Here is a 12,164-nt window from a genome sequence, read left to right on the forward strand (position 1 = left end):
CGATGGAGCGGGGGAGGGTGTGGTGGGTCGTCGGCGGCAGTGGAGCGAGGGAGGGTGCGGGGGGTGCTCGGCGGCGGTGGAGCGCGGCCGGGGAGGGCGCCATTAGTAGTTTTGTAAAAAAGTAAAATAAATAAATATATATACTAATGGCGCACCCGGTCATAGTGCGCCATTACTAGTTTAAACTAGTAATGGCGCACTGTGAAACGGTGCGCCATTAGTAGTTTTGCAAAAAAAAAAAAAAAATACAGTAATAGCGCACTTTCTGGCTGGTGCGCCATTACTAGTTAGAACTAGTAATGGCGCACTTCAACCTGATGCGCCATTAGTATGTATGGAAAAATGGAAAAAAATAATACTAGTGGCGCACCTTGTGTTTGGTGCGCCATTAGTGTCTTCCACACTAATGGCGCATCACCAACCGGTGCGTCATTAATATATAGTAGTGGCGCACTACTTACCTGGTGCGCCATTAGTATCAATCCTATCTATAGCCCTTTTCCTAGTAGTGGGAAACCATGATTATCTGTTGATCAATGAGCTAATCAACTAGAGGCTCACTTGGGACATGTTGTGGTCTATGTATTCACACATGTATCACTGTTTCCGGTTAATACAATTATAGCATGAACAATAGACAATTATCATGAACAAGGAAATATAATAATAATCATTTTATTATTGCCTCTAGGGCATATTTCCAACATCAAATTCATACGGGTGGATCCTCCGTCAACTATGTCGCCCGCGACAACAACCGCAACACCAACAACCGTGGCAAGGGCAACTACCGCGACAAGGGTCGCGGCAACTCTGGTGACCGTGGTGACTACAACAACAACAACCGTGGCGGGTACCGTGGTGACTGCGGTGGTGGTGGCAATCGTCAGAACGGTAATCGTGGTGGTGACCGCGGTCACCATGGCAGTGGCGGGGATGCACGTCTGCAGTGCCAGCTCTGTCGGGGCCCTGGGCACTATGCCTCGGAGTGCGCTTAGCGCTACAACCACGCCTTCCAACCTCAACACTCCTAGATGGTGGGTCTCGCTGCCGCTTCACCACCATCCATCCTCGGCGACCCTACCTGGTCCACTGACACGGGGGCTACCGATCATATCACGTCGGATCTGGACCGTCTCACCGTGAGGGAAAAGTACCCTGGACGGGACCACATCCACACTCCCGACGGATCAGGTTTGCACATAGCTCATCGTGGTCATGCCCTTCTTCCTACACCCTCTGTCAATCTTAAACTTCGCAACATATTACATGTTCCCAATGCCGACAAGAACCTTCTTTCTGTTAATCGTCTTGCCGTTGACAATCATGCTTATCTAAAATATTATCCTACTCATTTTCTTATGAAGGATTTGATAACCAAGATGGTTCATCTTCACGGCAGATGTGAAAATGGGCTCTATCCCATTCGGCCTTCACGTTCTCATGTCTTGTCTTCAGTTCGGCTCTCTGCTGAAGATTGACATGCTAGACTCAGCCACCCGTCCACACAAGTTGTTCATCATGTTTTGGCGTCCAATAAATTAGCATCGTCGAGTCGGGCTTTGACCCATGTGTGTAATGCTTGTCAACAGGGCAAAGCACATCAGCTACCTTTTCCTAGATCTTCGAATGTTTCCTCGTTTTCATTGGAACTTATTTTCTCAGATGTGTGGGGACCTGCCAAAACCTCCTCTGGTGGGTCCCAGTACTATGTTTCATTTATTGATGATTGTTGTAATTTTTTGTGGATTTATCTTCTCAAACAAAAGTATGATGTGTTTGATGTATTTCGTGATTTTCTTGCCCATGTTGAACGCCTCCTATCTCGCAAAATCCTATGTGTTCAATCAGACTGGGGTGGGGAATACGAAAAACTTAGCAACACATTTTTTCGGCAACTTGGCATTGCTCACCACGTCTCTTGTCCACACACACACCAACAAAATGGCTCGGCCGAAAGGAAGCACCGTCACATTATTGACATGGGTATCTCCTTATTATCGCATGCGTCTATGCCCCTCCGTTTTTGGGATGAGGCGTACTTGTACGCATGCTACCTTATCAACTGACTACCTAGCCGCGTCATTGGCAATATGAGTCCCATGGAAAAATTGTTTTCCACCAAGCCTGACTACGCATCTCTTCGCACGTTCGGGTGTGCATGTTGGCCTAACTTGCGCCCGTATAACACTCAGAAACTTGCGTTTAGATCACAATAGTGTGTGTTTGTCGGGTACATCATTCATCACAAAAGATATAAATGTCTTCACGTACCTACCGCTCGTGTATATATATATATATATATATATATATATATATATATATATATATATATATATATATATATATATATATATATATATATATATCACGAGATGTTATCTTTGATGAACAAAATTTTCCTTTTACCAATGACCAACCCTCTCCAATACCGCCTCGCGTTGCTGAACATGCAATCCTTTTATTTCCACATGACCACATGAACTATGGTGCATCTGTTTCTCGAACTAATCTGGATGCAGGTACCGATTCGGTGCAGCAAAACCCATCTCCGGACTCCCAGGCAGATCCTGTCTCCCAATCCGCCGCCGCATCAGCCTAGGATCACAAGGTGTGTCGATCCAATCTCTTCTCTCTTTGGTTCACAAGGTGTCCGTGGGTTGTATGAAATAAAACCATAAATTTACACACTATTGTATCGATTGAGAACTCAAGAGCAAAGCCCGTTTCCAACCTCGTCTCGGCAAACGTGGTTTCTTACCCATCATGCTTCTCTCACCAACGACCACCATGAAGCCATTGCTTTTCTCTCCATGATCTTTGGTCCTTCTCCACCAGCAATGTGAAAAAAAGGCAATATGCCAGCTTCATACTCCATGGTCTTTCTTTTGAGCTTCAAGGTAGTATGATAGTATAATCAGTGTACAGTACTGTCCAAGACCGAACCAAACTGGTTCATATAGCTGTAAAAATCTCTTGTGATCAACAACAAAACTAATGCTAATATTGAGGATTTCAAACTTGAAGCATTTGGAGATCAACCAACAAAAAAAAATTGAGCGGCGGTGTCAAAGTAATTGTTGACCTTTGTCAAATTGACTGCATGCTTTTAAATCAAGATCATGCAACTTTACAAGACTTGCATCTCAATAAAACCATATCAGTTGCACATGCAGATGAGAGAAATGGGAAATACTCTATTTCATTCAAGGGTTGTAGTATGTCAATTATTAAAACGCAAGCACATTATAAGTCACAAACCTCCAACGCGCAGATAATTTCGGAAACGCCTAAACCTTAGATAATTTGGGAAAGGAGGGTGGCTACAGTCCCCTTGGCTGATATACATAGGTCTAGCTGTAACATCTTTGGGCAAAGCATCATTTGCAACTGGTAACCTCAGAATATGTATTTGGCACTCCTACCGAAGAAAAGAAAAGAAAAGGATTTAAAAGGGAATGCCGCCTTCATAGGTCACAAACCTCGGATTGTCAACATCTTCTTGTGAATGTACACATATTTCAAATACTTGAAGCGGCTAGGATAATGTTCTTAAAAATGGGTTGCTTCAGAGATAAGAAACTAGTACTGCAGTCAGACCAAAAGGAAATTCAAGGGCACAAAATACTTCCAGCAGGCCTTTGCAAATTGGCAATTAATTAAAAAAAGGTGATGTATTAGCACAAACACATGATGCAGAAGTTTAATTCAAGGACGGGGAAGTAAGAATAAGGCCACGTACGTACTAACAAAAGAGGGGATCAAGGACGAGCTGTAAAATCCAAATGAAAATATCAATACATAATGAACAGCACCATTCCGTTGAAATACCACAAGTCGCTGCTAGTAAGATTACATATGCCGGCTCTCTTGGACAACAAAGCCTAAGTCAGGATTCGACTACGCACGATTAATTTGTTGTGTTTGACGTTCCTCTTTCTCTTTTTTTTTTTTGCGATTAAGTTGCTGCTACACTAATGTCAAAAAATGTCTTACATTATGGGACTGAGGGACCAAGACAGCTTAATAATTAATTAATGGTCACACTCCAACTGCAGGACCGGCTAGCTAAACGGACACGCTGGATGATATGTTATCACGTTCCCCCATGAACTCCAAATCTGGCGAAACCACCTACCGTCGCACGAGGGAAGGCGCCGCCGGTCGTGGAACACGCGGTCTGCAGGTCACATCGGTCCAGGCCTTGTTGGGTTCACGCGGTCCAGATGACATGCACGCCCGCCAAGTAATTGAGAAAGAGATGACGGGCTCGTCCTTGTCCATAGCCAGGCTTCGAATGGGTTTGTTATAGAGCTACTGCTGCTGGAGATGATCAAAGAAAGACAAGTCTTCGTAGTAGGCACGTGCCGTTGTTGGTCTAGTCCCGGCCACACCGTCAATGTATCAGCTAGCGTGAAGCATCGATACTTTATACGTCCAAACAAATGCACTAGTAGTATGGTCTTTGCATGCTTGGTGCTGCTGCATGTGGGCTGTGGAGGTTTTTGAGCATACTGTCTGCATGCATGCATCTCGATAATAACAATCCAATCCAATCCAATCCTATGGTCTTTGCATGCTTGGTACAGTGCCTACCAATCCAATCCTACTGTCTGCATGCATGCATCTAAATGCGGCGGGCGTCCTGTGGGTCACGAGGAGCGTGACCAGACCGCGTGTTTCACCAAAAAAACAAAACAAAACAAAAAACGATACGGGCCCTCGTGGAACACGGTGCCCTGTCCACCTCCGTACCAAAAGATAAATCCGCACTCGTTTTTACTTGCCCTGTCCACCTCCGTACCAAACGATCCGAGTTGGTGAATCGTCTCTGCGGTTTATTTTCGCTGGGTTTTTTTCGTCTCTCTTCCCACCAACCCCTCCCAACACCCACTAATCCACTGAATAGTCATCACATTTTATCATGCAATCAGAAAGCCGTGGTGTTCACAACATTTTGGACAAGTGGGATAGTTATTTCATGCTAACAACTCATTGAGACCGGACTATGTACTTGCAGAGTAAAGACTCTATAGCTACGACAAATAATTTGGATCGGCGGGAGTAGAACAAATACACGTGTAAATGTTTGGTAACTGCAGAGGAAATGATAATATATGTAAAGAAAAGAACAATTTATGTAGATTTCATAGGATTGGTACAATGAGTGGAAAAAATGAAATAAACTAAAGAGAAGCAAATTTGAAAAATCTATAAACAAAAAGTAAAACTTAAATGCAATAATACAGAGAGTTCCTGGTGAGATTTATTACAAATCAAATGACGACTCCTTCCTTTCCAGTTTATAAGTCTTGCACGTGTATCTTGGCTGCTAATTTACCAAGTTAATTACACGTGCAAGACTAATAAACACGTACGGACGGAAGGAGATAGTATCTCCGAAGTGGAAGTAAGTACATTTAAGGGTATACTTCGATAATTGATCGAATCCCATTGGTTGGAGTGATCTTGTAGTCGCTGAACCCGGCTTCGGAGAAAATCAAGCTCCACTCGTTTTCCTCTCGCTCCATTCCATCGGAGCCCATCATGTAGATATCTAACAAAACCTGCGCCTCTTTGGAATGGTTGGGCTGAGTCACCGGATATCCCACCACCATGTCGATGATTATCACCTTTCCTCCGGCTTCTTTCGCTGGGATCGCTTCCTTGCACCGGCGCATTATCTTGACGCAATCTTCGTGTTTCTAGTCATGCAAAATTCACTGGAACCAAACATACATATTATATCCCATTAGCATAGTAGACCAGCAGAAAAAAGAAGAACATATCCAAAAATAAAAATAAAAATAAAAAATTACCTTGAGTAGAACAGCATCCGCAGGTGGGACATACTCGAACATATTTCCGGCGACGAAGGTCAAAATGTCGCTGGCGGGAGCCGCGGCGACGACGTGTGCGAGGTCCAGAACGGTGCACTTGAGGTGCGGGAACGCTCTCGCCACGGCCGATGCGGTAGCGCCATGGTTGCCGCCGATGTCCACCAGCGAGCTTTTCACTTCCCCGAACGCTCCGCCGTGCTCCTTCAACAGGACCTTCATGGCGATGCGGCTGTCCGCGGCCATGCCGTTGTTGAACAAGCTGCCATCGACCTTGGTGGTGTCCCAGAACGTGCAGCCGTTGGCCAGCTGGACGAGCGAGTGCGACTGTGCCGACTCTCCCTCTTGGCCTTGGGTAAACCACTCGGGCATTTTGAGGAGAGAGGTCCAGCATAACGTGTTGACGATGGTGCCCACCATTGGGGACAGGTTGTGCGGTGATCTCTCGATAAGGAGCCGGGAGACCCGCGTGGTCGTTGCTGCCTTTGCCTTGGACAATGGAGAATACCCCGGTGGTGGTGAGCACCCGCATGACCCGCCGGAGGTTGGAGCGCTTCCTGGGGTGGATCCCGGTGTCGGAGGCCAGCTCGGACAAGGTGGCGGTGCCGCCGCGGCGGTGGATGGCGTCGGGGATGCGCAGGTCCGTGGCGGCCTTGAGCGCCAGTGACTTGACGAAGGCGAGGCCGTGGTGGTAGAGCTCCAGCTGAGCTTGAAGTAACTCGTCGCTGCTCATGGCGAGGTCTTGGTCTCGTTCAATGTGCTGCGCGGCCGGCATGGTGTATGTGTATGATCGATCGAGTGTGGTATGCTAGCTGCTACCTGCTTCTTGCTTCTTCCTTACGTAGAGAAAACGTAGTACCTTCTTATAGATATAGATGCATGCGCATGGTTTTCTAGTAGCTAGCTTCCTTTTGCGGGTTTTTTTTTGTTCAGGGAAGCTTCCTTTTGCGGCTTGGTTTGAGGTTACTACTTCTAGTTGTAGCCTCCTCCTATCCTCGCTGTGTGGACGTAGTTTCCCATTCACCTTAGTAAACAATTTGGACCTCTCATTGAGAAGATTATATTTCCACAACAGTTTCTTTTTGTTATTTCATTTTTATGGGAATTCGTTAAAACCCACCCCTTGATGCATGTTCAAGACAATAGCATTTCTCAAGGGGCAAAACAAGAGATGACCTACAAAAAAAAGATCCTCGTTTGGACCCATGGTTCTGAAGTCCGTGCACTTCGACCCTACCTAATTGTTCACTCAAGCACCACATCACCTTGTGGCCGGCGGGTTAGGAGTAGTAACTACCGTGTGTCCCCAGGGCGCTAGGTGTCCAGGTTTAGTACAATATTGATGCCATCTTTCCAAGTGACGGTATCTTGACAAGTGTTGCTCAGCACTGGTTTGGCTTGGCAGTGGCCAGGCAGCCCGCCCGGGATCGATCCCCGTTGTGGACGATTGCTGGTGTCTCACCAGGGATTGGCACCCGAATAGCATCCCTACACTTTCGTGCCACGCAAAGCAACGAACGAACAAAAACGAAAATACTAGAAACTTGAGACTCTAGAAGAATAGAAGAAGCAACGAACGAACAAAAACGAAAATACTAGAAACTTGACACTCTAGAAGAATAGAAGAAGCAACGAACGAACAAAAACGAAAATACTAGAAACTTGAGACTCTAGAAGAATAGAATAAGCAACGGAAGTAACCAGATCTGGATAAGTGGCGTATGAAGAAACCTTGGAATAGAAGAAGAAGATATTGGAGGCTGAGCTTGGAAGACAAGAAGGAAAAAAAAGATGGTTAGAAGAGTAGAAGAAGCAAGATGGTAGAAGGGTATAAGAAGCAAACATGAGTGCCAAGTTAAAGAAGTCAGAGGATAGAAGAGTAGAAGAAGCAACAGAAGTGACTGGATCCGGACAAGTGGCAAGAAACCTTAGAATTAGAAGAAAGAAGATATTGAAGGGCTATATGAGCTTGGAAGACACCAAGGAAAAATATGGTAGATGAGTAGAAGAAGCAATCATTAGTGCCAAGTAAAGTCTAAGGATAGTTGTTGGAATAGCTCTAGTCTCTTAGAGAAAGTTAAGAATAGTTGTAATAACATGGTAAGGAGTAGTATTTTGTTAGAGGTAGTTTAGAAAGAGGTGGAATTTAAGATCTGTTCAATAGTGTCTTGCTAGTGTGGTCGATGAAATAACTAAGTCTGTAATCCTGTTTATCTCTGGTTTCATTCCAGTAATGGAATTGGGAGCTATGCTCCTTAATTCAAAATAAGAAGTGACGGTATCTTTTCACAGTTGAACTTTTATAATGCCTCCCGTTCAATTTGTGTCGTCTCATAAAAGCCATCTTGGAGCATCCAAGATACTTCAAATGAGAAGCCGTTCCTATTACCGAGGTGTGCCAAATTTGCGGATCAACTTAGACTAGTCATAAAAGTAGTAACGTAGGTAGTAACATAAAACTCAATGCAATGCCAACAAGATATCTTGAGTACATGGCATGTCAACGAATGAGGAAGAGAATCTTGTGATAACTAGCTATGTTACCATATAACATCACAAACTCCAAAACAAGATTAGTATACAACCTAATAAATGGAACTTTGCATGATACTAGCCATTAGTTACTACCCACTATCAAGGTGGTAACATAGACTAGAAACATAGGCATGACACTAGTCTATGTCACTCCCCACAATAACTAGTCTTAATGATATGGGCCTTCGTCTATTGGTCTGGGCTTGGTCAATGGTTGCCGAACTGAGCTACACCAATGATAATAGCTTGGGTTTGCAGAATATGGAAAGTTACCTATTTGACAAAAGAAATTATGTGTTTGGCTATTTTGCAGAAAATGATGTATTCTCCAGAAAATGATGTATTTTGTAGAAAATGGAAAGTTAACCCTGTAATTTTTTTTGTTTACACAAGTACAAAAAAAGTATGTACAAATCTAAAAGAAAAGAAAACATAAAAAGTCAAATAAAGTTACATGTCCAATCGGAAAAATTTACATAAGCATTCCGTTTAATCCTAAATATTATCCATCTAAGATCCTCTTTGAAGAAAGCCCTTGCTGTGAAAAGACTTGGTCTCTTATATTCTTAAATATGTCAACATTTCTGGTTTGCCCAATAACCCATGCACCAAGCCTAATGATTTCTATGAAAAAAGGTTCATGAGCTTGCAGAATGTCTTTTAGTTTACATTCCCGTTTCCACATATAAATTCCCGATCCCAAAAATTACATTTTTGTTTCATCCTTTACATTTTTGTTTCATCCTTTCTACGCTGTTATCACCCCTACACAATAGAAATACTTATGATGTACATACATAATGCATAATTGATCATCTATTAGACACATAGGAACTTCTCAGGCACTGGCACTTGATGGCCTTTTGTGAAATACAGAAAATCCAAATCATCACGTCGCATCAATCCATGTCGCCTCTCCTCCTTGCCTCCATGGCCAGCCAGGAGAACCTTCACCGCACCACCAGTAAGCTCGACGGTAGCTAGCAACCTCAAGGTTATTCAAGGAGGTGTTGCCCCTTTCTTCCACTACTTTCTTTGGCCAGAAGAGCATCAGAGCAAAGAAGAGACCTAGGACGCCGGGGATTTGACCTAACGTGGTGTTCTCCAGGTAGTAAAAGTTAATGACAAGTACTCGTTCCGTTTCAAAATATAAGATGTTTTAGCTTTGTGAAGTGAGTGTATCTAGACTCTTTTGATGTTTAGGTTCACTCTGAAATATACACTAAAGATATCTAGATACATTTGCTTCACAAAGCTAAAACGTCTTATATTTTGAAACGGAGGGAGTAGGTGTTAAAGGGGACGACCAGAATTGAGAGTGTAGGAAAGGAGCATGTCATTTCGTGTAGGATGCGGTTGTGTCCAGACCTGCTTCAAGAATTGGAGTGTTTGTGGGGAGGCGTGACGAAAGGGGTCCAACGTTACGTTATTTGATTAACATGGGTGGAGTTAAAGAAAGAATGATTAGTTTAAGGCTGAAGTAGTTTCTCCTAGTTGGTTTATGAGGCGTATGAATTGAGCCGACGGTTCAGATCAAACAACAAAGATTAGTCCCATAGATCCAACAAGACATAATCATTAGAAGAAAATGTAATAAAACTAATAGTATCAGGATAGGCCTAGTCCCATCAATTGCCAAAGCAATGCACAAAATCCCCACGCAACTATCTCCTGCGAGCACACCGCCGCCTCCACATCCACCAGCCACTACGCCGCCGCCTCCACATCCAGTCATCCACCAGCCACCACGCCCCCACCTCCATCTATCCCAGGGCGACCACCCATTCCACTGCCGAGCACTCTACCGCCAGCTTGACAGCGTTCGTTACCTCGGCAACATCGGACGCCTCATCTTTGGAAGGTTGTGTCACTCTGTTGAAACCCTTGCTATAAACCTAGCCTCCTTTGATGGCAGCCCAGACTATGCCCTGTTTGATTTATGGTTTCACTTACAGGTACGTGAGTGGTACTACTAATTCTAATTTCCTAGCAGACATGAGCACCTAATTAGATGAGCCCTTATGCAGCAAGAGACCCAGGAAAGCATTCGTGATGGAGATTGGTCGTGCAACATGATGCTCTGGTTCTGCTTTGAATTTCCTGCATATTTACCTTACTGACAAGCATCACTGAAATGGAAATTAGAATCATCAAATTATGTTAGTTATGAAGCAGGTTGATGTTTGAACAATTTGCCAATGTCGGTGACACAACTAGTACACATGAAAAGCCCAACAACCATTGGTGTATGTAGATGATATGACCTTCAACCTTTTTAGTCTTTGTTCCATTTACTGAAGTGTTGTATCACTTAATTCTGCGAATCATTTATCAACCAAACCCAGGTATCCATTCTAATTATTTGTCTCAGTACCAAAGTAATTGCATGAAAATAATTATTTGTTTTCCATGGAAAATAATTTTTCAGCTGTATTGTTTTGCCAATTGTATTTCTAGTATCCTATGCATATTATTTACTGTTTCTTTTTCTTTATATACCATGCAGTTTGTGATTTCAGAAAACAATCAATCAAGTCTGTGATACTCATCTATATTCTGGTGAGTTAAAGATCCATATGAAGTTTGTTGGGCATCATCTGATCTTATTCTATGCCTTGTCTAGAGTTGATTAGCTCTAGTGTTTATATTAGTATTCTTAATGCTCAAGTTTGTGTGTTCGATTTGTTGGAAAACAGATGAATGCAACAACTGATCAGGTTCAAGAAAGATGAAGCAAGAAATGTTGTTTCCCAGGCTCTAAATCTAAAGCTTCCTTTTGATGAGAAAGATTTGATGGAGGAGAACCTAGAGGTGGAGCTGATCAGGAGGCAGCTAGGTCTTGAGCATGTCAGGTCCTCATGATAAGTCAATTTTGACGTTAAATGTGAACCTATTTCTAAGACGTGTCAATCACAATTTTTTCTCAAGGACCAAATTAGTTGCTGAAATCTGCTGTTTTCCCAAATCATCTAGTCTTCTTGGAGCTCTTTGTGTTATCATCAGTACTAGTACTTCTCAAGCAGAGCGATAATACTGATATAAAAAGGTACTTCTGCTTTTCATTGGCATAATACATGAAGAATAATAAGAGGGAAAAAGTGCAAGTAACAGTTGCATGATCATGCAAGTCTTTGTGAGCACCTCCATTTGTACTAGGGATGTCATAATTTTCTGAAGAGTATTGACTTTGGAAAGCAGGAGCTAAAAACCTATTTTAGCCTGTTTATGCTATCAACATTCTTGCTGATGTCCATGTTCTGCTCGAGGATATCAAAGAGAAGAAACAAAGAATCAAGTAAATTTTGAACCCCGTTGAAGAATTGATTGGAGGGAGCTAGCTCTTTAGCTCAGTATGGGCTATAGTGTTCACCATTTATTATTGCAAATGAACCAAGTGGTTCACCTGTATGTAAGCTTCCGCGCACCTTTGGAAGGAGCGGCAGTCCCTCACGGAGTGCGTAGACCTCTTGACCCCATCCCTGTCGGTGAAGCTTGTTGGAAATATGAGCAAATTACTATGAGTTTTAATCCAAATAAACGGATGATAAATCATGACAGCACTAGCAGAGATTAAACTAATCATGCGAACTAGCATAGTAGATGAACAAATGACATCTAGGGCACATACTAGAAACATGAATTCTACCACGATCTCGAATAGGAAGGATAGAATCACATACGATGCAGCGGGTGCAGCACTGCCGGCGTTGACGTTGTCGCCCATGTCGTCGAGGATGAGGTTGCCGAGGTCGGGGAAGAAGTCGTCGTTTGCGAAGTCGTCGCTGCCAGCAG

General features: G+C 43.4%; 1 pseudogene; it reads right to left on the reverse strand.

Moving 5' to 3' along the window:
- Positions 1-5,120: 5,120 nt before the first annotated feature.
- Positions 5,121-6,738, reverse strand: LOC119349900 (annotated as a pseudogene).
- Between the last annotated feature and the right edge of the window lie 5,426 nt (positions 6,739-12,164).

The sequence above is a fragment of the Triticum dicoccoides genome, chromosome 1B (genome assembly GCF_002162155.2).
Source record: "Triticum dicoccoides isolate Atlit2015 ecotype Zavitan chromosome 1B, WEW_v2.0, whole genome shotgun sequence".
NCBI classification, from domain to species: Eukaryota; Viridiplantae; Streptophyta; class Magnoliopsida; order Poales; family Poaceae; genus Triticum; species Triticum dicoccoides.